Genomic DNA, 27,788 nt, shown 5'->3' on the forward strand with positions numbered 1-27,788 from the left:
GGAGATCACGCTGCATACTCCAGGGCGTGTCCGTCCTGGAAAAAGGAGAAAGAAATCATCACCATTAAGACTAAAGAAAACATTTCATTCAAAGAAGCGAGGAGGCGTTTTGCGCTTACCAATTCATTCTCCTTCACAGCAAAACCAAACTTCGCTGATGTGGTGCGCGGGGGCGTAGCACCACACAGCGCTCCGGCACCTGCCGCGGCCACTTCCACCGCGCCTGTAGCAGTGCCATCCGCGCCCCAGGCCGAGACAGCGAAAGCTGCTCTGCCAACTACAAGCCAGGGAGTGCCGGCCCACAGGTCAGCATCCCGCAGGACTTCCCACCGTCGGGGGAGGCCTGACACCCACACACCCGCGGCTTCTTCGCGGTCGTCCAGCACCTCTTCCGAGGTGATGGACCAAACTCCCAGCCCGTCTGCTTTACAGCGGCGGAACAGCTCTCTTGAGCGAAAAAAAGGCAGGGCTACCATAACGGCCCCAGAACATAAGTAAACCTCTCGTTGCTCCTACCCCAAAACATAAACATGGCTTTTCTAGTTCAGTGGAACTGTAGAGGAATATTGAGAAATTACGACCACATAAAAAACATTTTAGGGTCAATGTCACCCGTAGCCTTATGTCTCCAGGAAACCAATCTAGGTCCACAACATATGAACATCCTGAAGCATTATAAAACTTTTAGACGCGATCGTGAGCAGACAAATAGACTCTCTGGAGGCGTCGCGATTATCGTACAAAGCGGCGTTCCTGCTCAAGAAATAAAACTCAAAACAAAACTTGAAGCCGTTGCGGTCAGTGTCGTCAGCCATAAAACAATTTCTCTCTGTTCTGTATATATTCCTCCACATTCTACATTAACAGTCCACGATTTACAAGAACTTATCAATGAACTTCCAGAACCGTATCTAGTAGTTGGGGACTTTAATGCTCACTCCCCTTTTTGGGGAAGCGAGCACTGTGACTCTAGGGGTCAAATAATCGAAGATTTTATCCTCACAAACAATGTATGTCTTTTAAATACAGGAAAAGCCACCTACTGCTCACCTGCCTCGGGGAAAATGACCTTTTTAGATTTGTCTTTTAGCTCACCTTCTGTTTTTAATGATTTTAAATGGGATGTCATTGACAACCCATATGGCAGTGACCACCTCCCTATACTAATCACTTTAACATCCCCACCGGAAATAATCCCGACAAGGCCACGGCGCTGGAAGCTTCACCTCGCCGACTGGTCACTTTTTAGAGCAAAGGCAAATTTAGAAAATATACTTTTAGATAATCTCTCCATCGACCAGATAAATGAAAAGTTCACTAATTGTATCATAACTGCCGCACTCACAGCTATTCCACAATCGTCAGGAGTGGTGCAACGAAATCATAAAATATGGTGGACAAAAGAGTGCAAGGATGCAAAAAAACTACAAAACCGAGTTTGGGGTAAATTTCGCCGGTATCCTACACATGAAAATCTCGTTAAATTTAAGAAGGCAAGAGCCAAAGCTCGGTACGTCCGTCGGGGTGCCGAGAAAGCATCATGGCAGAGTTATGTTTCATCCATTAACAGTCAGATGACATCTAAAAAAATGTGGGAGCAGGTTCGCAAATTAAATGGAAACTTTTCACCCTTCACAATTCCTTTTTTAACAACACCCGGCACACAAACAAGCATAGAGGAACAGGCAGACATACTAGGGGAACATTTCGCTGCAGTTTCAAGTTCATCTCACTATACACAGTCTTTTTTAAAATACAAAAACACAGCTGAGAAACAGAGGCTCCCAACAAGTGGAGGCACAAATGAAAAATACAATTGTCTAATTACCCTCCAAGAAATCAATAAAGTACTATCTGCCGGCAAAAAAACTGCTCCAGGACCCGACGAAATACACTATGAAATGCTTGCGCATCTTTCCGAGCCAGCCGTGGACGCACTTTTAAGATTCTTTAACACAATATTCATGTCTGGGAAAATACCGGAAGCCTGGAAGAAAGCTATTATTGTACCGCTTCTTAAGCCTAGTAAACCCCCAACTTCTCCTAACAGTTATAGACCCATAGCCCTGACTAGTTGCCTTGCCAAATCCTTCGAAAGTGTCCTAAATATAAGACTAACCTTTGTTCTTCAATCTGGTGAACTTCTTGATATCCATCAGTGTGGATTTAAAAAGGGATGCTGCACTACAGACCACCTAGTCCGCCTTGAAAATACTGTCAGAGAAGCTTTTATACACAAGCAACACTGTCTTAGCGTCTTTTTTGATTTAGAAAAAGCATATGATACTACCTGGAGGTTCGGGATCCTCCAGGACTTCGCTGAGCTTGGCATCCGTGGCAGAATACTGAACTCAATTAAAGACTTTTTGACTAACCGTTCATTTAATGTTCGTCTAGGCTCAACCCTATCAAGGGATTTTATTCAGGAAAATGGAGTGCCTCAAGGGTGTATTCTAAGCACAACTCTTTTTATTGTAAAAATGAATTCTCTTAACAAAATTATACCAAGGTCCATAACATATTCAGTCTATGTCGACGATCTTCAGATAGCGTGCACATCTTCCAATATATCTACATGTGAAAGAGAAGTACAACTTACAATCAACAAACTGGCAACATGGGCAGACAAGAATGGTTTCCAGTTCTCACCACAGAAAACAGTGGCCTTACTTTTTTCACTGAAACGAGGCTTGCACACAGATCCCACATTACACCTAAACCAAACCACACTGCCTTTAAAAAAGGAACACAAATTTCTAGGCATCACCTTCGATAAAAAGCTTACTTTCCTGCCTCACATAAACGCACTAAAGAAGAAAGCGTCGCTATCACTGAACATACTCAAAGTCCTTTCACGCAAACACTGGGGTTCTGACCGGGTATGCCTTCTACAGATTTATCGCTCTGTAGTACGTTCCGTTTTAGAATATGGCTGCATAGTGTATGGATCAGCAAGGCCGTCGTACTTGAAGCGACTGGACCCTGTGCACAATATGGGTTTGCGTCTTTCAACTGGTGCTTACAGGTCATCACCCATAAAAAGCCTTTACGTAGAAACCAATGAACCACCACTTGCAGACAGACGAACAATGCTCACATGCTCATACATTTTAAAGATCCGTTCCCAGCCTAAACACATCTGTTACCCACTCGTTACAAAGTGTCCATCTCGAACACTATTTACCAACAAACCTCTAGCAATCAGACCACTCCTTCTCCGCTTGGAAGAGAAATGCCAAGAACTAGACATAATGAACATATTACCTAATATTGCCCGCAAACCTGATCCACTCCCGCCTTGGTACTGCCTGCCATCTGTGTGCGACTTCACATTAACACAATTTCGGAAAAAACATACACCACATGAACAGATATTACAAGAATATTTAGCACTCAAGGAAAAATACAGAGAATACGAAGCATTTTATACCGATGGATCAAAATCGGCGCACTACGTGGGAAGTGCTGTAGTTCAGAATTATTGGGAAAAAATAGTACGGCTACCTGAGTGTGCATCCATTTTCACCGCCGAGTGTTACGCAGTCTTACTGGCTGTAGAAAAAATAATAAATGAGAACATTCAGAACAGTATCATTTACACTGATTCTCTGAGCATACTAACCTCACTTCACCATAGCAATGCAGTGATGCCACTAATCGGGGATATCATACATAACATAACCAGCGCCACAATACAGGGACAAGACATAAAATTTTGCTGGGTTCCCAGCCACATTGGAATCGCTGGCAATGAGAAAGCAGATGAATGTGCTGGAAAAGCTCGCAACAAAGAAATAAAGAAAGTGAACATTCCCTACAAAGATGGCATGAAGTTAGTACAGTTTAAGCTCAGAGATAAATGGCAGTCTGAATGGAATATTGACGGTAATAATAAGCTCCACTTAGTAAAACCATTTATAGAAGAATGGAAGTCATGCTCCCACCAAGAACGTTTCATCGAAGTTATTTTATGCCTCGAAGGATCATTCTGATCAATGTGACGCAGCCCCGCACTGCGCAAACTGTGACGGAGACCATGCAGCATACTCCAGGGCGTGTCCGTCCTGGAAAAAAGAAAAGGAGATAATCACCATAAAGACAAAGGAAAACATTTCATTTCAAGAAGCGAGAAGGCGTTTCGCAGTCCTTCACAACAAAACAAAACTTCGCCGATGTGGTGCGTGGGCGCGGCGCACCACACCAGGCTTCGGCACCCGTCCAGGTCACACGCAGTGAGCCTGTGGCGGTGCCATCCGCGCCCCAAGGCAGAGCAGCTAACGCTGCTCCGCCAACTGCAATCCAGGCTGCGCAGACCCCCGGGTCGGCGGGCCCCAAGACCTCTTCCCACAGGTCGAGGTCAAACTCGAACGCGACCGTGCCTCCTGCACGGTCGTCCAGCGCCTCCGCAGAGGCGATGGACAAGGCCCCGAGCAGCCCCGCGCCGTCCACATCGGACGGTCGGCGGAGCTCTCTGGATCGATCAAAAAAAGACAGGCCCCGAGTCACGGGGCCAACAACAACTTGATCTACCTTTCCACCCTATAGAAACACAAAATTAAGATGGCTTTCATAATACAATGGAACTGTAGAGGACTTTTAAACAATTACAGTGACATAAAAGACATACTAGGAGCACACGCTCCTGTCGCCTTATGTCTACAAGAAACAAATTTAGGTCCCCAAAAAAATAACTTTCTAAAGAATTACACTGTTTTCCGCCGCGATCGGGAACAGGCGAGCCGACTATCGGGAGGCGTAGCCATCGTAGTGAAAAGCGGCGTCCCGGCTCGAGAGCTTAAACTAAAAACAAGACTTGAAGCTGCCGCAGCCACTCTGGTTGCCCATAAAACCATCACAGTGTGCTCACTATATATCGATCCGCACTTTAATTTAACACTACATGACTTAGAGGATCTTTTAGAACAGCTACCAGAGCCATACCTGGTAGTTGGAGATTTTAACGCACATTCATATTTTTGGGGAAGTGAGAAAACTGACGCTAGAGGCCATCTCGTAGAGGATTTTATTTTATGCAATGACGTCTGTTTACTCAACTCTAATAAACCTACATACTGCTCCCCAACCTCGGGGAAAATGAGTGTTTTAGATTTGTCTTTTAGTTCACCGTCTTTTTTTAACGATTTTACCTGGAGTGTTTTAGATAATCCATATGGAAGTGATCATCTCCCTGTTGTAATAAGTCTCTCATCATCACCAACAGTCGTTCCCACAAAACCACGATGTTGGAAGCTACATTTAGCTGACTGGCAACTTTTTAGTGCACAAGCCACATTAGAGAACATAGTTTTAGAAAATACTGACATCAATGAGATCAATGAAAAGTTGACAAATTGTATCTTAGCTGCCGCACATTTAGCTATTCCTCAATCCTCTGGAATAGTAAAACAAAATCACAAATACTGGCACACAAAAGAATGTAAAGATGCAAAAAAGAAACAAAACAAAGCCTGGGGCATTTTTCGGAGATATCCAACACATGATAATCTCATAAACTTTAAAAAAGCAAGAGCAAAAGCACGATACATCAGACGCAACGCAGAAAGGGCATCATGGCAACAGTACATATCCTCGATAAACAACTCAATAACATCCAAAAAAATGTGGAAGCAGGTGCGGAAATTCGCCGGAAATTTTACTCCTTTCACATTCCCAATGCTAACAACACCCGGTACTCAAACAACATTAGAAGAGCAGGCCAACATATTGGGTGAGCATTTTGCTACAGTATCAAGCTCAGCCAACTACACACACTCCTTTCAAAAGCACAAAAAAATAGTAGAAAAACAAAAACTTCCCTTCAGAACATGCGTACATGAAAACTACAATCAGCTAATTACAATGCAGGAACTAAACGCAGTACTAACATCCGGTAAAAAGACAGCACCAGGCCCAGACAATATACATTATGCCATGCTTGCTCACCTCTCTGAGACTGCCATAGAAGCTCTCCTGAAATTTTTCAATAAAATATGGATGAGTGGAGAAATCCCCCAAGCATGGAGAGAAGCAATCATTGTACCCTTTCTAAAACCTGGCAAACCACCAACTAGTCCCACCAGTTACAGGCCAATAGCACTCACTAGCTGTATAGCAAAATCATTCGAAAGCATTCTAAACGTCAAACTAACCTTCATACTTCAGGCCCGGCAACTTTTAGATATACACCAATGCGGATTTAAAAAGTCATGTTCCACAACTGATCACCTTGTTCGCTTTGAGAACACAGTCCGGGAAGCGTTCATCCACAAGCAACACTGTATCGGGGTCTTCTTCGACCTGGAGAAGGCTTACGATACCACGTGGAGGTTCGGTATCCTCCGTGACCTAGCGGACCTAGGTATCCGCGGCAGGATGCTGAGCTGTTTGAACGACTTCCTAACCAACCGCACGTTCCGAGTCCGCCTAGGCGCAACCTTCTCCAACACTTTTATTCAAGAAACTGGTGTACCCCAGGGGTGCATCCTCAGCACGACCTTATTCATAATCAAAATGAACTCAATAGGCAAAGTAATCCCAAAATCCATAATGTACTCAGTTTACGTAGATGACCTCCAAATAGCATGCACGTCTTCCAGCATACCTACCTGTGAGCGACAGATACAAATAACAATAAATAAACTGGCCACCTGGGCAGATAGAAACGGATTTAGATTTTGTCCTCAGAAAACAGTAGCGGTTCTATTCTCTTTGAGACGAGGCCTACAGGCCGACCCCACACTATATCTAAACCAGACCCCATTAGCTGTCAAACAAGAGCATAAATTTCTAGGAGTAACTTTCGATAAAAAGCTCACTTTCTTGCCACATATAAATAGCTTAAAGAAAAAAGGTTCCCAGGCCCTCAATATACTGAAACTACTGTCAAGAAAACGCTGGGGGTCTGATAGGGCATGCCTGTTACATATATATCGTTCTCTGGTTCGCTCTAAGTTAGACTATGGGTCCATCGTATATGGCTCAGCAAGACCATCCTACATAAAACGACTGGATCCTATCCACAATCTTGGTTTAAGGTTGTCTTCAGGTGCTTACAAAACTTCACCAATAGCAAGTCTGTATGTGGAAATGAATGAACCTTCCTTAGAAGATCGAAGAACTGCACTAACTTGTACATACATCCTCAAAATCCTTTCTCAGCCCAAACATCTCTGTTACCCAATTGTGACGAAATGCCCATCCCGAATACTCTTCAATAACAAGCCTCACGCGATTAAGCCGTTGCTCTTTCGCTTCGAAGAAAAATGCCAAGCTCTGGACATACTAAACGAAATTAAAAATATTGCCCCAAGACACGAAGCCCTACCACCGTGGTACACTCTCCCCACAGTGTGTGACGTCACACTAACACGCTTCAGTAAAACCTGTACACCACACGACCATATAATACAAGAATATCTAGCACTACAAGAAAAATACAGAAATTACACTGCATTTTATACTGACGGGTCAAAAACTCATGCTCATGTAGGAAGCGCAGTAATACAAGGAAAAAATGAACATGCAGTACGACTTCCCTCATGTGCTACAGTTTTCACCGCGGAGTGTTATGCTATTAGTGTTGCGGTACAGAAAATAACAAATGAAAACATCAAAAACAGCATCATATATACAGATTCACTGAGCGTCCTTACAGCATTAAACTCCAAAAATGCCACAGAACCAATGATTGGAAGCATCATACACAATATAGTAAAGGTCACAGCACAAAAACATGTTATAAAATTCTGCTGGGTTCCCAGTCACATTGGCATTAGGGACAATGAGAGAGCCGACATGTGTGCTGCACAAACCAGAACCATGGAAATAAAACATGTGAATTTGCCTCCTAGGGATTACATGAAGTTATTGCATAGCAGACTAAGAGCCAAGTGGCAAGCTTCTTGGGAAAATGAACGACACAACAAGCTGCATACTATAAAGCCCATTTTAAAAGAATGGAAATCATGCCGCCAGAAAGAACGTTTTATCGAAGTAATTTTATGTCGTTTACGCATAGGTCACACACACATCACCCATAACTTCTTATTAACAAAAAAAGACAAACCTGTGTGTGAAATGTGTGGTGAGGAGCTCACAGTGAATCACATTTTAATCTCTTGTTCGCATCTCGAAGAACTTCGAAAGAAAATTTTTACGGTATTTTACAATGAACACATTCCATTTCATCCCGCATTACTTTTAGGCGAGCAAACACTCGTCGAGTTTTCACTTGTTTGTAAATTTCTAAAGAAAGCCAATGTTTTAAATTTAATATAATGTAACTTCTATACATTTAACATAACATCATCTAACCTTGTGTTTGGCGCATGATAGCCATAGTTGCTTATGCGCCATAAAACCCCATATAACTAACTAACTAACGATGGATAGAAATGCAATAATGTAAATATGAAATAGCCTAATTAACCTTTCTAGTTAGACCGCATAAATCTATAAAACTGAGAACGAAATTGGTCGAGTTGGGGAATCGAACCAGGGTCTCCGGAGTGCGATACGAGCACGCTAGCCACTCCGTAATGCCAGCTGAATGGTTTGGAATGAACAAAGGCGCGTCTAGCTAATACGGCGTCTTCGTTCACTCCCATCTTCCACCTTCCCCTTACGGCGAGGTGCAGGTGTCCACCCAGATATGCGAGAGAGATACATTTCCTTTCCTCAAAAAATAAATTTACCGTCCAGCAAGGCGTACAGCCGAATTGGCGATGGCGTTCTGTGGACTCCCTGGCAGCGTTGCATGACGCTGTCGCGTTCCACTCTTACAGGCTAAGCTTAACATGTTAACCACACATCAGTAACACACGCAGACAGCCAATGGACGCGTCATTCGCTGGCAGCACTTGATTCATCATTCACAACCACATTCTTAACGTACGCTCCCTTGCCGCACATGCCAAGGACGTACACCACGATCACATTCTGCGCCATTCCTCTGTACTTTGCTTTGCTGAAACCTGGATGGATCCCGAAGAGCCTCTCGAAATCATAGATTTCCTATACTGCTGTGGTGCTCGCAGAGACCACAACAGAGCGGCGGGAGTCGCTATCTACTTGCGCACAGGTCTCTCTGCAATACCAGTCGAAATGTTTGGCACGTCACATGAACTTGGCGAACTGTGCGCCGCAAAGTTGCCCAACGGCTTGCTGGTAGTAGCTGCCTACTTCGCCCCTACCGCACTCACGAAAGACGTCGTGCACTTCCTGCAACTCGCATTAACCGTCCATCGATCCGCACCGATGTTAGTAGTGGGGGACTTTAATGTTGACATAAAGACAAACAGCAATTTCCTAACACTTATGCGGGAGAACATCCCGTTCCTCTCGCTCGTAACGCGTCCCACGGCTGTGACAACCTCGCGAGGCACTTGTATAGATCTCGTCTTTGAGAATCAAGCATTGGTGTACCAAGTCGAACATATATCAGTCTATTTCTCCGACCACAAAGCTTCATTCATGACTGTCAAGAACTGTTAGTGGAATCTTTGTTAAAGGAATACGTGTGAAAAATAAAAAAAAAACTCTGTGATAGCGCATACATGTGTTGCTCGATTTCTTTGCCTCAATCTATCGAAAAGGTGAAACAGCTTTTTGCTGCGCTCAAATTTCGCATTAGGAAGTAAGGTAATCGTCGGTAATTTTTTATGGCTCCCCCCCTTTCAAAACCTGATCGCTCTCTTAAAAGAGTGCGGAACGAGGCAGCAGACTTTTTTTCGAAAAAGAAACCTACATTTACAAAGTTTCATGTGATACATAGCAACAGTGACGAAAAGCAAGCTCGAATAATATCCCCATTCCTTGTAACCAAATGTTTAACAGATACCTTAGGGCCTGGCTATAAGGTATCAATAATGGCCAGCGGCGACCTACTTCTTGAACTACGCGAGAGCATCCAGTGCTCAAAACTCTCAAACATCGATTCCATAGGGGACATCTCTGTCTCCGTAACTCCCCACCGATCCCTCAACACAGTCAAAGGCGTAATCTCAGAGGCTGACCTCATCCATCTAACAGAAACCGAAATGCTTGAAGGACTTTCCGATCAAAATGTAATTGAAGTGCACAGAATCAAAATCCGTAAAGACAACAAAGAAATAGACACCAAACACATGGTCCTCACGTTTAACACCAGCAGTTTGCCCGAAACGATCGATGTTGGATACCTGAAAATCACCGTAAGGCATTACATACCCAATCCCCGTCGCTGTTTCAATTGCCAGAAGTTTGGCCATGGCTCGCAGAGCTGCCGCGGCCGCAAAACCTGCGCGAAATGCGCATCAAAGGACCACCAGTCTCAGGAATGCGACGCCGCACTACGCTGCGCAAACTGCGAAGGCGACCACGCTGCGTACTCCAGGGCGTGTCCGTCCTGGAAAAAGGAAAAAGAAATCATCACCATTAAGACCAAAGAAAACATTTCATTCAAAGAAGCCAGAAGGCGTTTTGCACTTAACAACACATTCTCCTTCACAGCGAAACCAAACTTCGCTGATGTGGTGCGCAGGGGCGTAGCACCACACAGCACTCCGGCACCTGCCGCGGCCAGTTCTAGTGCGCCTGTAGCAGGGCCACCCACGCCCCAGGCAGGGACAGCGAAAGCTGCTCTGCCAACTCCAAGCCAGGGAGTGCCGGCCCATGGGTCGACATCCCGCAGGACTTCCCCCCGTCGGGGGAGGCCTGACACAAACACGTCCGCGGCTTCCCCGCGGTCTTCCAGCACCTCCAGTGAGGTGATGGAGGTAACTCCCGATCCGACCGCTTTGCAGCGGCGGAACAGCTCTCTTGAGCGAAAAAAAGGCAGGGCCACCATAACGGCCCCAGAACATAAGTAAACCCCCAATCGTTCATACCCCAAACATAAACATGGCTTTTATAGTTCAGTGGAACTGCCGAGGAATATTGAGAAATTACGATGACATAAAAAATATTCTAGGGTCAATCTCGCCCGTAGCTTTATGTCTTCAGGAGACCAATCTTGGTCCACAACATGCAAATATCCTGAAACACTATAAAACTTTTAGACGCGATCGTGAGCAGGCAAATAGACTCTCTGGAGGCGTCGCGATTGTCGTGCAAAGCGGCGTCCCTGCTCGAGAAATCAAACTCAAAACAAAGCTTGAAGCTGTTGCGGTCAGTGTTGTCAGCCATAAAACAATTTCTATCTGTTCTGTATATACTCCTCCACATTTTACATTAACAGTCCACGATTTACAAGAACTTGTCAATGAACTTCCAGAACCGTATCTTGTAGTTGGGGACTTTAACGCTCACTCCCCTTTTTGGGGAAGTGAGCACCGTGACTCTAGGGGTCAAATAATTGAAGATTTTATCCTCACAAATAACGTATGTCTTTTAAATACAGAAAAGGCCACATACTGCTCCCCTACCTCAGGGAAAATGACCTTTTTAGATTTGTCATTTAGTTCACCTTCTGTTTTTAATGATTTTAACTGGGATGTCATTAACAATCCATATGGCAGCGATCACCTCCCTGTACTAATCACTTTAACATCCCCACCGGAAATAATCCCCACAAGGCCACGTCGCTGGAAGCTCCACCTCGCCGACTGGTCACTTTTTAGAGCAAAGGCAACTTTAGATAATATAGTTTTAGAAAATCTTACTATGGACCAGATAAACGAAAAGATTACTAATTGTATCATAACTGCCGCACTCACAGCTATTCCTCAGTCGTCAGGAGTGACGCGACAAAACCATAAAATATGGTGGACAAAAGAGTGCAAGGAAGTAAAAAAACTACAAAACAGAGCTTGGGGTAAATTTCGCCGGTATCCGACACAGGAAAATCTCGTTAATTTTAAGAAGGCAAGAGCCAAAGCTCGGTACGTCCGTCGGGGTGCCGAGAAAGCATCATGGCAGAGTTATGTTTCATCCATTAACAGTCAGATGACATCTAAAAAAATGTGGGAGCAGGTGCGCAAATTAAACGGTAGCTTTTCACCATTCACAATTCCGCTTCTAACAACACCTGGCACACAAACAAGCATACAGGAACAGGCAGACATATTGGGGGAACATTTCACTGCAGTTTCAAGTTCATCACACTACACGCAGTCCTTTTTAAAATACAAAAATACAGCTGAAAAACAGCGGCTGCCAACAACTGGAGGTGCAAATGAAAAATACAATAGTCTAATTACCCGCCAAGAAATCAATAAAGTACTATCTGCCGGAAAAAAACTGCTCCAGGACCCGACCATATACATTATGAAATGCTTGCACATCTTTCTGAGCCTGCCATAGAAGCACTTTTGAGATTCTTCAACACAGTTTGGATGTCAGGGAAAATACCTGTAGCCTGGAAGAAAGCTATTATTGTACCGTTTCTTAAACCTAGTAAACCCCCAACCTCTCCTAGCAGTTATAGACCCATAGCCTTAACCAGTTGCCTCGCCAAATCCTTCGAAAGTGTCCTAAATATAAGACTAACCTTTGTTCTTCAATCCTGTGAACTGCTTGATATTCATCAGTGTGGATTTAAAAAAGGATGCTCCACTACAGATCACTTAGTCCGCCTTGAAAATACTGTTAGAGAAGCTTTTATACACAAACAACACTGTCTTAGCGTCTTTTTTGATTTAGAAAAAGCATATGATACAACCTGAAGGTCCGGGATTCTCCAGGACTTAGCTGAGCTCGGCATCCGTGGCAGAATGCTCAACTCCTTTAAAGACTTTTTGTCTAACCGCTCATTTAATGTCCGCCTAGGCTCGACCCTTTCGAGGGACTTCATTCAGGAAAATGGAGTTCCTCAAGGGTGCATTTTAAGCACAACTCTCTTCGTTGTAAAAATGAATTCTATTAGAAAAATAATCCCAAGGTCCATTATGTATTCAATGTATGTTGATGATCTTCAGATAGCATGTACATCTTCCAATATATCCACATGCGAACGACAAGTACAGCTTACAATCAACAAAATGGCAACATGGGCAGACAAGGATGGTTTCCAATTCTCAACACAGAAAACAGTGGCCTTACTTTTTTCACTCAAACGAGGCTTGCACACAAATCCAACATTACACCTCAACCAAACCGAGCTGCCTTTCAAAAACGAACACAAATTTCTAGGCATCACCTTCGACAAAAAACTTACTTTCCTGCCTCACATAAACGCACTGAAAAAGAAGGCGTCGCTAGCACTGAACATACTGAAAGTCCTATCACGCAAACACTGGGGTTCTGATCGGGTATATCTTCTACACATTTATCGCTCTGTAGTACGTTCCGTTTTGAGATTATGGTTGCATAGTGTATGGATCAGCAAGGCCATCGTACTTGAAGCGACTGGATCCTGTGCACAATTCTGGATTGCGCCTTTCAACTGGTGCATACAGGACGTCACCCATAAATAGCCTGTACGTCGAAACCAATGAACCACCACTTGCAGACAGACGAACAATGCTCACATGCTCATACATTTTAAAGATCCGTTCCCAGCCTAAACACATCTGTTACCCACTCGTTACAAAGTGCCCATCCCGAACACTATTTACCAACAAACCTCTAGCAATCAGACCACTTCTTCTCCGCTTTGAAGAGAAATGCCAAGAACTAGACATAATAAACGTATTACCTAATATTGCCCGCAAACCTGATCCACTCCCGCCTTGGTACTGCCTACCATCTGTGTGCGACTTCACATTAACACAATTTCAGAAAAAACATACTCCACATGAACAGATATTACAAGAATATTTAGCACTCAACGAAAAATACGGAGAATACGAAGCATTTTATACCGATGGATCAAAATCGGCGCACAACGTGGGAAGTGCTGTAGATCAGAATAATAGGGAAAAAATAGAACGGCTACCTGAGTGTACATCCATTTTCACTGCCGAGTGTTACGCAGTCTTGGTTGCTGTAGAAAAAATAATAAATGAGAACATTCAGAACAGTATCATTTACACTGATTCTCTGAGCATACTAACCTCACTTCACCATAGCAATGCAGTGACACCACTAATCGGGGATATCATACATAACATAACAAGCGCGATAATACAGGGACAAGACATAAAATTTTGCTGGGTTCCCAGCCACATTGGAATCGCTGACAATGAGAAAGCAGATGAATGTGCTGGAAAAGCTCGGAACAAAGAAATAAAGAAAGTGAACATCGCCTACAATGATTGTATGAAGTTGGTACAGTGCAAGCTAAGAAATAAATGGCAGTCGCAATGGAATATTGAAAGAAATAATAAGCTACATTTAGTAAAACCCATCCTAGGCGAATGCAAAACATGCTCACACCAAAAACGATTCATCGAAGTTGTTTTATGCCGTCTCCGTATTGGACACACACATCTCACACACAACTTCCTGTTAACAAAGAAAGACAAACCTGTTTGCGAGCAATGCGGACATGAACTTAGCGTAAACCACATACTACTATCATGCACAAAACTTGAATCAGTAAGGAAAAAATATTTTGCTACATTGTACAAAGAACATATTCCATTTCATCCAGCGTTGATTTTAGCTGAACATGCACCCGTTAGTATGTTTGATGTTTTTAGCTTTTTAAAGGAAGCCGGTGTTCTTCAAAAACTGTAATGGTCTTACCCTGTGCTTCTCTACTTAAAACGATACACCTCAGCCACTTTCTCAGTCCTGAGAAGGAGGCTGAGGTTTTTATCTGAGTAGTTGGTGGCCTCGAGATCCTTGGCAAGTTAAGGATATCCACGGAGGTTAACCAACTTTTAAAAGCTTCTGCAAACAGCCATTTCTAAAATGTTTGTATTTAATCAGCCAGGTAATAAAAATAACTTTTAGGCCCTTTACACCACCGTTTTTATACACTTTGTCTTCAAACTTTGCTCGAGCCAATTTTACTAAACCTTGCTCTTGGCGCATGATAGCCTTAGCCGCTTATGCGCCATTAAACACAACACAACAACAACAACAACAATTTCGGAAAAAACATACACCACATGAACAGATATTACAAGAATATTTAGCACTCAAGGAAAAATACAGAGAATACGAAGCATTTTATACCGATGGATAAAAATCGGCGCACTACGTGGGAAGTGCTGTAGTTCAGAATAATTGGGAATAAAATAGTACGGCTACCTGAGTGTACATCCATTTTCACCGCCGAGGGTTACGCAGTCTTGGTGGCTGTAGAAAAAATAATAAATGAGAACATTCAGAACAGCATCATTTCCACTGATTCTCTGAGCATACTAACCTCACTTCACCAAAGCAATGCTCCCCGCAGGGAGGCGTCTGCAGCATGCAGACGTTGGTGAGTGGCGACACCACGGGGTTAACCCGAGCATCCGCAGGGACATCCCCGCAGGGGGAGGATGGTGAACAATGCGTCACCACGGACCCGAGCATCCGCGCTTAGCCGTGCGTGTCATCGCCGTGTCCGGGGAAAAGGGGATCCTGGTGGTTGAGCCGATGCCGAGCGTTTGGACCCTTAAGGCCCCTTGGCGGAGGCAACACGCCACTTTGGCCCCAGCTTCCTGTAGACGGCACCTCCGGCCTGACCCGACCGGGGGAAATCGGCAGTCGCCTTTTCCTGTCCTCCCCTCTATCTTTCACTTTCCTATTTCCTTTCTTACGACTCTCCTGTCTCCTCCTCTTTTCTTCGTTTTTTCCCTCTTTTTCCTGGCGGCGAGGGTTAACCGTGTGTGACCAACTACCCTGTGTTGAGTCATATTAGGTTATAGTTAAGGTGTACAGCTGGCGTGGGCAGGACTTCCCTTCAAGTTCCTGTCGCGTCCCCTTGTTGGACTCCATGGTGGGTGGCTGCCACCATGACCGAAAAACCAAATTTTTTTATGGCTCCCCCCCTTTCAAAACTAGAACGCTCTCTCAAAAGAGTGCGGAACGAAGCATCAGACTTTTTTTCGAAAAAGAAACCTACATTCTCAAAGTTTCATGTGATACATAGCAACAGTGACCAAAAGCAAGCTCGAATAATATCCCCATTTCTTGTAACCAAACGTTTAACAGATACCTTAGGGCCTGGCTACAAGGTATCCAAAATGTCCAGCGGCGACCTACTCCTCGAACTCCGTGAGAGCATCCAATGCTCGAAACTCTCAAACATTGCTTCCATAGGGGACATCTCTGTCTCCGTGACTCCCCACCGATCTCTTAACACAGTTAAAGGCGTTATCTCAGAAGCTGACTTCATCCATCTAACAGAAACCGAAATGCTTGAAGGACTTTCTGATCAAAATGTAATTGACGTGCACAGAATCAAAATCCGCAAAGACAACAAAGAAATAGACACCAAACACATGGTCCTCACGTTTAACACCAGCAGTTTGCCCCAAACAATCGATGTTGGATACCTGAAAATCACCGTCAGACACTACATACCCAATCCCCGCCGCTGTTTTAACTGTCAGAAGTTTGGCCACGGCTCACAGAGTTGCCGCGGCCGCAAAACCTGCGCGAAATGCGCTTCGAAGGACCACCCTTCTGAGGAATGCGACGCAGCCCTACGCTGCGCGAATTGTGAAGGAGATCACGCTGCATACTCCAGGGCGTGTCCGTCCTGGAAAAAGGAGAAAGAAATCATCACCATTAAGACCAAAGAAAACATTTCATTCGAAGAAGCGAGGAGGCGTTTTGCGCTTACCAATTCATTCTCCTTCACAGCAAAACCAAACTTCGCTGATGTGGTGCGCGGGGGCGTAGCACCACACAGCGCTCCGGCACCTGCCGCGGCCACTTCCACCGCGCCTGTGGCAGTGCCATCCACGCCCCAGGCTGAGACAGCGAAAGCTGCTCTGCCAACTACAAGCCAGGGAGTGCCGGCCCACAAGTCAGCATCCCGCAGGACTTCCCCCCGTCGGGGGAGGCCTGACACCCACACACCCGCGGCTTCTTCGCGGTCGTCCAGCACCTCTTCCGAGGTGATGGACCAAACTCCCAGCCCGCCTGCTCTACAGCGGCGGAACAGCTCTCTTGAGCGAAAAAAAGGCAGGGCTACCATAACGGCCCCAGAACATAAGCAAACCTCTCGTTGCTCCTACCCCAAAACATAAACATGGCTTTTCTAGTTCAGTGGAACTGTAGAGGAATATTGAGAAATTACGATGACATAAAAAACATTTTAGGGTCAATGTCACCCGTAGCCTTATGTCTCCAGGAAACCAATCTAGGTCCGCAACATATGAACATCCTGAAGCATTATAAAACTTTTCGACGAGATCGTGAGCAGGCAAATAGACTCTCTGGAGGCGTCGCGATTATCGTACAAAGCGGCATTCCTGCTCGAGAAATAAAACTCAGAACAAAACTTGAAGCCGTTGCGGTCAGTTTCGTCAGCCATAAAACAATTTCTCTCTGTTCTGTATATATTCCTCCACATTCTACATTAACAGTCCACGATTTACAAGAACTTATCAATGAACTTCCAGAACCGTATCTAGTAGTTGGGGACTTTAACGCTCACTCCCCCTTTTGGGGAAGCGAGCACTGTGACTCTAGAGGTCAAATAATCGAAGATTTTATCCTCACAAACAATGTATGTCTTTTAAATACAGGAAAAGCCACCTACTGCTCCCCTGCCTCGGGGAAAATGACCTTTTTAGATTTGTCTTTTAGCTCACCTTCTGTTTTTAATGATTTTAAATGGGATGTCATTGACAACCCATATGGCAGCGATCACCTCCCTATACTAATCACTTTAACATCCCCACCGGAAATAATCCCCACAAGGCCACGGCGCTGGAAGCTTCACCTCGCCGACTGGTCACTTTTTAGAGCAAAGGCAAATTTAGAAAATATACTTTTAGATAATCTCTCCATCGACCAGATAAATGAAAAGTTCACTAATTGTATCATAACTGCCGCACTCACAGCTATTCCACAGTCGTCAGGAGTGGTGCAACAAAATCATAAAATATGGTGGACAAAAGAGTGCAAGGAAGCAAAAAAACTACAAAACAGAGCTTGGGGTAAATTTCGCCGGTATCCGACACATGAAAATCTCGTTAATTTTAAGAAGGCAAGAGCCAAAGCTCGGTACGTCCGTCGGAGTGCCGAGAAAGCATTATGGCAGAGTTATGTTTCATCCATTAACAGTCAGATGACATCTAAAAAAATGTGGGAGCAGGTTCGCAAATTAAATGAAAACTTTTCACCCTTCGCAATTTCTTTTTTAACAACACCCGGCACACAAACAAGGATAGAGGAACAGGCAGACATACTAGGGGAACATTTCGCTGCAGTTTCAAGTTCATCTCACTATACACAGTATTTTTTAAAATACAAGACCACAGCTGAAAAACAGAGGCTCCCAACAAGTGGAGGCACAAATGAAAAATACAATTGTCTAATTACCCTCCAAGAAATCAATAAAGTACTATCTGCCGGCAAAAAAACTGCTCCAGGACCCGACGAAATACACTATGAAATGCTTGCGCATCTTTCCGAGCCAGCCGTGGACGCACTTTTAAGATTCTTTAACACAATATTCATGTCTGGGAAAATACCGGAAGCCTGGAAGAAAGCTATTATTGTACCGCTTCTTAAGCCTAGTAAACCCCCAACTTCTCCTAGCAGTTATAGACCCATTGCCCTGACCAGTTGCCTTGCCAAATCCTTTGAAAGTGTCCTAAATATAAGACTAGCCTTTGTTCTTCAATCTGGTGAACTTCTTGATATCCATCAGTGTGGATTTAAAAAGGGATGCTGCACTACAGACCACCTTGTCCGCCTTGAAAATACTGTCAGAGAAGCTTTTATACACAAGCAACACTGTCTTAGCGTCTTTTTTGATTTAGAAAAGGCATATGATACTACCTGGAGGTTCGGGATTCTCCAGGACTTAGCTGAGCTTGGCATCCGTGGCAGAATACTGAACTCCATTAAAGACTTTTTATCTAACCGTTCATTTAAGGTCCGTCTAGGCTCAACCCTTTCGAGGGATTTTATTCAGGAAAATGGAGTGCCTCAAGGGTGTATTTTAAGCACAACTCTTTTTATTGTAAAAATGAATTCTCTTAACAAAATCATACCAAGGTCCATAACATATTCAGTCTATGTTGACGATCTTCAGATAGCGTGCACATCTTCCAATATATCTACATGTGAAAGACAAGTACAACTGACAATCAACAAACTGGCAACATGGGCAGAAAAGAATGGTTTCCAGTTCTCACCACAGAAAACAGTAGCCTTACTTTTTTCACTCAAACGAGGCTTGCACACAGATCCCACATTACACCTAAACCAAACCACACTGCCTTTAAAAAAGGAACACAAATTTCCAGGCATCACCTTCGATAAAAAGCTTAATTTCCTGCCTCACATCCACGCACTAAAGAAGAAAGCGTCGCTATCATTGAACATACTTAAAGTCCTTTCACGCAAACACTGGGGTTCTGATCGGGTATGTCTTCTACAGATTCATCGCTCTGTAATACGTTCCGTTTTAGATTATGGCTGCATAGTGTATGGATCAGCAAGGCCGTCGTACTTGAAGCGACTGGACCCTGTGCACAATATAGGTTTGCGTATTTCAACTGGTGCTTACAGGACATCACCCATAAAAAGCCTTTACGTAGAAACAAATGAACCACCACTTGCAGACAGACGAACAATGCTCACATGCTCATACATTTTAAAGATCCGTTCGCAGCCTAAACACATCTGTTACCCGCTCGTTACAAAGTGTCCATCTCAAACACTATTTACCAACAAACCTCTAGCAATCAGACCACTCCTTCTCCGCTTTGAAGAGAAATCCCAAGAACTAGACATAATGAACATATTACCTAATATTGCCCGCAAACCTGATCCACTCCCGCCTTGGTACTGCCTACCATCTGTGTGCGACTTCACATTAACACAATTTCGGAAAAAACATACACCACATGAACAGATATTACAAGAATATTTAGCACTCAACGAAAAATACGGAGAATACGAAGCATTTTATACCGATGGATCAAAATCGCCGCATTACGTGGGAAGTGCTGTAGTTCAGAATAATTGGGAAAAAATAGTACGACTACCTGAGTGTGCATCCATGTTCACCGCCGAGTGTTACGCAGTCTTGCTGGCTGTAGAAAAAATAATAAATGAGAACATTCAGAACAGTATCATTTACACTGATTCTCTGAGCATACTAACCTCACTTCACCATAGCAATGCAGTGATGCCACTAATCGGGGATATCATACATAATATAACGAGCGCCACAATACAGGTACAAGACATAAAATTTTGCTGGGTTCCCAGCCACATTGGAATCGCTGGCAATGAGAAAGCAGATGAATGTGCTGGAAAAGCTCGCAACAAAGAAATAAAGAAAGTGAACATTCCGTACAAAGATGGCATGAAGTTAGTACAGTTTAAGCTCAGAGATAAATGGCAGTCTGAATGGAATATTGAAGGTAATAATAAGCTCCACTTAGTAAAACCATTTATAGAAGAATGGAAGTCATGCTCCCACCAAGAGCGTTTCATCGAAGTTATTTTATACCGCCTCCGTATTGGACACACACATCTCACACACAACTTCCTACTTACAAAAGAAGACAAACCTGTTTGTGAAAAGTGCGGAGATGAACTAACAGTAAACCACATATTATTCTCATGTACAGTACTTGAATCACTAAGAAAAAAACATTTTACTACCTTTTACAAAGAACACATTCCTTTTCATCCAGCATTGATTTTAGGCAAAGATGCACTCGTCAGTATACCGTGTGTTTTTAGCTTTTTAAGGGAAGCCAGTATTCTTCATCAACTCTAATCTACTCACCCTGTGCTTCGCTACATACAATTATACACCTCAGCCACTTTCTCAATCACTAGAAGGAGGCTGAGGTCTTTATCTGAGCTGTTGGGAGCCTCGAAATCCTTGCCGAGCCAAGGATGTCTGCGGAGGTAACCCAACCTTTAAAAGTTTCTGCTATCAGACATTTTTTTAAAATTCTTGTCTTTCTTCAGCTAGTTAGTAAAAATAACTTTTAGGCCCTTTACACCACCGTTTTTATCCACTTTGTTTTCAAACTCTGCTCAAGCATATTTTTTTCATACCTTGTTTTTGGCGCATGATAGCCTTAGCTGCTTATGCGCCAATAAACCCAACACAACACAACACAACTCACCATAGCAATGCAGTGACACCACAAATTGGGGATATCATACACAACATAACAAGCGCCACAATACAGGGACAAGACATAAAATTTTGCTGGGTTCCCAGCCACATTGGAATCGCTGGCAATGAGAAAGCAGATGAATGTGCTGGAAAAGCTCGGAACAAGGAAATAAAGAAAATGAACGTCCCCTACAATGATTGTATGAAGTGGGTACAATGCAAGCTAAGAAATAAATGGCAGTCGCAATGGAATATCGAAAGAAAAAATAAGCTACATTTAGTAAAACCCATCCTAGGCGAATGGAAATCATGCTCACACCAAAAACGATTCATCGAAGTTATTTTATGCCGTCTCCGTATAGGACACACACATCTCACACACAACTTCCTGCTAACAAAAGAAGACAAACCTGTTTGCGAGCAATGCGGACATGAACTTACCATAAACCACATACTACTATCATGCACAAAACTTGAATCATTAAGAAAAAATATTTTGCAACATTTTACAATGAACCTATCCCATTTCATCCAGCGTTGATTTTAGCTGAAGATGCACCCGTTAGTATGCTTGATGTTTTTAGCTTTTTAAGGGAAGCCGGTGTTCTTCAAAACCTGTAATGTTCCGACCCTGAGCTTCTCTACTTAGAACGATACACCTCAGCCACTTTCTCAGTCCTGAGAAGGAGGCTGAGGTTTTTATGAGTAGTTGGGGGGCCTCGAGATCCTTGGTAAGCCAAGGATGTCCACGGAGGTTAACCAACTTTTAAACGCTTCAGCAAACAGCCATTCCTAAAAAGTTTGTATTTAATCAGCCAGGTAATAAAAATAACTTTTAGGCCCTTTACACCACCGTTTTTATCAACTTTGTTTTCACACTCTGCTCAAGCCAAGTTTCCATACCTTGTTCTTGGCGCATGATAGCCTTAGATGCTTATGCGCCAATAAACCCAACACAACACAACCCATTCCAAAAGGTGCCTGCGGATACCGAGATCTCGGTGGCTTTTCTGCATATCTTGGATTTTCTGCTCAGCTGCTGACAAAATGTGGTCTACGTCAATCTCCATAGTGAAATGAACCGGGACCAACGTGAAAGCCTCTTAGTAAAGAACACAGCGTGCTGGAACTGCGACCAAGCTCGCTAAGCTTCGACACCTCAAGTGACACTTTAAAATCTTGAAGCTATTCACTAGTGTCGGAAAGGGTTGCTGGTCACGAGAATACATCGCGACGCCACCAATAGGCTTCACTTTGAGTTAACAAAAACGAACTTGTTGGCCGTGACAAGTCGGACATATACGGAGACACAGCTGGGCTAGTTTCCTGGAGACGCTTCGAATGAGGGATTAAGAGAAGCGACCATTCTCTCCCTTCTAGGACTTCCAAGAACCTTGACCTCCTTTTGAGAATGAAATCTTTTTCACATCTCCCTTTTGTAGTTATCTGACAATAGAACAGGCTTCTGCATGTTGAAAGGCGGGGAGGGGTGGGGATGCCAGCTGCACTACAAGGTGCGATAAGAACGGAGGCTTGAGCTTAGTAGCAAGTAATTGAGTCAGATTGGCGCTTCGGTGATAATGGCATGAGCATTCGAGTAGTGTCGCAGTGATTGCATGCGGAAAACACGATTCGGACGCGTGTTTGTTGTCTGATGTGGATTGTTCCAGCATTTACCATTTTCTCACTTGCCAAAATGACCATCCACTGTTTATATCTCTGCTTTGTGTCTTTTTTGTGCAACTGATAAAAAGTATCGTGCAAGAACGGGCTAAGCACAGCAGGAGAGATTTTTCTCGAAAAACTACGTAATAAAAGATGTGATCGGCTTAACGATCGTAGATACGTGTATGAATGTCAGGTGCGGAGCCTTGCGCTAGTGCCAGCGAGTATTAACTGGTGTGCGCTGTTCGTCTCTAGTGTTTTTTTTATTACTTGGCGCAAGTATACTGAAGCTTGATGTAGATCAGCTCCGACAAAGAATACCTACGGTTAAAATAAAAGAAAAGGTTGAATTCTACCCAACCGTGGTGCCTTTTATACAGCTGCTCACGGGAAGTTTAGTGACATTTCCACGAAGTGCGCTTTGAACGAATGGCACTCCTGCTGCGAGCTGTGGCATGAAAAGAGAAGTGTCATTTCGAAATGATGGCAAATATATGGATGCTTCTGCACCATAAGGAAATCAATTTGTTGTCGCTTAATTCTTAGCGCATTCATTTTTTTCAAACGAATTACTCCAAGTTCTGTTTCAATTTCATTTCCACAGCTGAACACATGTTACTAACTACTAAAAACATCGAGTTCCGAGACAAGTAATTATTAACAAATTATCCCGATATTTGTTCAGACATTATTCTTTTAGATGGTATTTCGGATCATGACGTAATAACAGGACGCATGACTGGTTCTTTTAACGAAATCCCCGCAGGGAGGCGTCTGCAGCATGCAGACGTTGGTGAGTGGCGACACCACGGGGTTAACCCGAGCATCCGCAGGGACATCCCCGCGGGGGGATGATGGTGAACAATGCGTCACCACGGACCCGAGCATCCGCGCTTAGCCGTGCGTGGCATCGCCGTGTCCGGGGAAAAGGGGATCCTGGTGGTTGAGCCGATGCCGAGCGTTTGGACCCTTAAGGCCCCTCGGCGGAGGCAACACACCATTTTTACCCAGCTTCCTGTAGACGGCACCTCCGGCCTGACCCGACCGGGGGAAATCGGCAGTCGCCTTTTCCTATCCTCCCTTCTATCTTTCACTTTCCTATTTCCTTTCTTACAACTCTCCTGTCTCCTCCTCTTCGTTTTTTCCTCTTTTTCCTGGCGGCAAGGGTTAACCGTGTGTGACCAACTACCCCGAGTTGTGTCATGTTAGGTTATAGTTAAGGTGTACAGCTGGCGTGGGCAGGACTTGCTTTCAAGTTCCTGTCGCGTCCCCCTGTTGGACTCCATTGTGGGTGGCTGGCACCATGACCGAAAAACCTCAATTTTTTATGGCTCCCCCCCTTTCAAAACTTGATCGCTCTCTAAAAAGAGTGCGGAACGAAGCAGAGAACTTTTTTTCGAAAAAGAAAGCAACATTTGCCAAATTCCATGTCATCCACAGTGAAGTTCAAGATAAACAGGCCAGAATTCTTTCTCCATTCATGGTATCGAAATGCTTAACAGAAGCTTTGGGCCCCGGCTACAAAGTATCAAAAATGACCAGTGGCGATTTATTACTGGAACTCCGAGACAATGTCCAAACCACCAAACTCTGTAACATAGTGTCTATTGGGGACACACCTATCTCCATCACTGCACACCGATCACTCAACACTGTCCGTGGCGTCATCTCAGAAAATGATTTTCTACATCTCACAGAGAAAGAAATGCTGGAAGGACTCTCAGATCAAAATGTCATAGATGTATACCGCATCAAAATCCGCAAGGACAATAAAGAAATAGATAACAAACACCTAGTCCTGACTTTTAACACATGCACATTGCCCGAATCCATCGACGTTGGATACCTCAAAGTAAATGTAAGACACTACATCCCTAACCCCCGAAGGTGCTTTGATTGTCAACGGTTTGGCCACGGATCAAAGAGTTGCCGCGGCCGCAAAACTTGCGCGAAATGCGCGTCAAAGGACCACCATTCTGAAGAATCCGACGCAGCTCTACGCTGCGCTAACTGCGAAGGCGACCACGCCGCGTACTCCAGGGCATGTCCGTCCTGGAAAAAGGAGAAGGAAATCATCACCATTAAGACCAAAGAAAACATTTCATTCAAAGAAGCCAGAAGGCGTTTTGCACTTAACAACACATTCTCCTTCACAGCGAAACCAAACTTCGCTGATGTGGTGCGCAGGGGCGTAGCACCACACAGCACTCCGGCACCTGCCGCGGCCACTTCTACTGCGCCTGTAGCAGGGCCACCCACGCCCCAGGCAGGGACAGCGAAAGCTTCTCTGCCAACTCCAAGCCAGGGAGTGCCGGCCCATGGGTCGACATCCCGCAGGACTTCCCCCCGTCGGGGGAGGCCTGACACAAACACATCCGCGGCTTCCCCGCGGTCTTCCAGCACCTCCAGTGAGGTGATGGAGGTAACTCCCGATCCGCCCGCTTTGCAGCGGCGGAACAGCTCTCTTGAGCGAAAAAAAGGCAGGGCCACCATAACGGCCCCAGAACATAAGTAAACCCCCAATCGTTCATACCCCAAACATAAACATGGCTTTTATAGTTCAGTGGAACTGTAGAGGAATATTGAGAAATTACGATGACATAAAAAATATTTTAGGGTCAATGTCACCCGTAGCCTTATGTCTCCAGGAAACCAATCTAGGTCCGCAACATATGAACATCCTGAAGCATTATAAAACTTTTAGACGCGATCGTGAGCAGGCAAATAGACTCTCTGGAGGCGTCGCGATTATCGTACAAAGCGGCGTTCCTGCTCGAGAAATAAAACTCAAAACACAACTTGAAGCCGTTGCGGTCAGTGTCGTCAGCCATAAAACAATTTCACTCTGTTCTGTATATATTCCTCCACATTCTACATTAACAGTCCACGATTTACAAGAACTTATCAATGAACTTCCAGAACCGTATCTAGTAGTTGGGGACTTTAACGGTCACTCCCCTTTTTGGGGAAGCGAGCACTGTGACTCTAGGGGTCAAATAATCGAAGATTTTATCCTCACAAACAATGTATGTCTTTTAAATACAGGAAAAGCCACCTACTGCTCCCCTGCCTCGGGGAAAATGACCTTTTCAGATTTGTCTTTTAGCTCACCTTCTGTTTTTAATGATTTTAAATGGGATGTCATTGACAACCCATATGGCAGTGACCACCTCCCTATACTAATCACGTTAACATCCCCACCGGAAATAATCCCCACAAGGCCACGGCGCTGGAAGCTTCACCTCGCCGACTGGTCACTTTTTAGAGCAAAGGCAAATTTAGAAAATATACTTTTAGATAATCTCTCCATCGACCAGATAAATGAAAAGTTCACTAATTGTATCATAACTGCCGCACTCACAGCTATTCCACAGTCGTCAGGAGTGGTGCAACAAAGTCATAAAATATGGTGGACAAAAGAGTGCAAGGAAGCAAAAAAACTACAAAACAGAGCTTGGGGTAAATTTCGCCGGTACCCGACACATGAAAATCTCGTTAATTTTAAGAAGGCAAGAGCCAAAGCTCGGTACGTCCGTCGGGGAGCCGAGAAAGCATCATGGCAGAGTTATGTTTCATCCCTTAATAATCAGATGACATCTAAAAAAATGTGGGAGCAGGTTCGCAAATTAAACGGTAGCTTTTCACCATTCACAATTCCGCTTCTAACAACACCTGGCACACAAACAAGCATACAGGAACAGGCAGACATATTGGGGGAACATTTCACTGCAGTTTCAAGTTCATCACACTACACGCAGTCCTTTTTAAAATACAAAAATACAGCTGAAAATCAGCGGCTGCCAACAACTGGAGGTGCAAATGAAAAATACAATAGTCTAATTACCCGCCAAGAAATCAACAGAGTACTGTCTGCCGGAAAAAAAACTGCTCCAGGACCCGACCATATACATTATGAAATGCTTGCACATCTTTCTGAGCCTGCCATAGAAGCACTTTTAAGATTCTTCAACACAGTTTGGATGTCAGGGAAAATACCTGTAGCCTGGAAAAAAGCTATTATTGTGCCGTTTCTTAAACCTAGTAAACCCCCAACCTCTCCTAGCAGTTATAGACCCATAGCCTTAACCAGTTGCCTCGCCAAATCCTTCGAAAGTGTCCTAAATACAAGACTAACCTTTGTTCTTCAATCCTGTGAACTGCTTGATATCCATCAGTGTGGATTTAAAAAAGGATGCTCCACTACAGATCACTTAGTCCGCCTTGAAAATACTGTCAGAGAAGCTTTTATACACAAACAACACTGTCTTAGCGTCTTTTTTGATTTAGAAAAAGCATATGATACAACCTGGAGGTTCGGGATTCTCCAGGACTTAGCTGAGCTCGGCATCCGTGGCGGAATGCTCAACTCCATTAAAGACTTTTTGTCTAACCGCTCATTTAATGTCCGCCTAGGCTCGACCCTTTCGAGGGACTTCATTCAGGAAAATGGAGTTCCTCAAGGGTGCATTTTAAGCACAACTCTCTTCGTTGTAAAAATGAATTCTATTAGAAAAATAATCCCAAGGTCCATTATGTATTCAATGTATATTGATGATCTTCAGATAGCATGTACATCTTCCAATATATCCACATGCGAACGACAAGTACAGCTTGCAATCAACAAAATGGCAACATGGGCAGACAAGAATGGTTTCCAGTTCTCAACACAGAAAACAGTGGCCTTACTTTTTTCACTCAAACGAGGCTTGCACACAAATCCAACATTACACCTCAACCAAACCGAGCTGCCTTTCAAAAACGAACACAAATTTCTAGGCATCACCTTCGACAAAAAACTAACTTTCCTGCCTCACATAAACGCACTGAAAAAGAAGGCGTCGCTAGCACTGAACATACTGAAAGTCCTATCACGAAAACACTGGGGTTCTGATCGGGTATGTCTTCTACACATTTATCGCTCTGTAGTACGTTCCGTTTTAGATTATGGTTGCATATTGTATGGATCAGCAAGGCCATCGTACTTGAAGCGACTGGATCCTGTGCA

Source organism: Amblyomma mixtum, chromosome 2 (genome assembly GCF_055824585.1).
Source record: "Amblyomma mixtum isolate Tamu chromosome 2, ASM5582458v1, whole genome shotgun sequence".
Taxonomy (NCBI): domain Eukaryota; kingdom Metazoa; phylum Arthropoda; class Arachnida; order Ixodida; family Ixodidae; genus Amblyomma; species Amblyomma mixtum.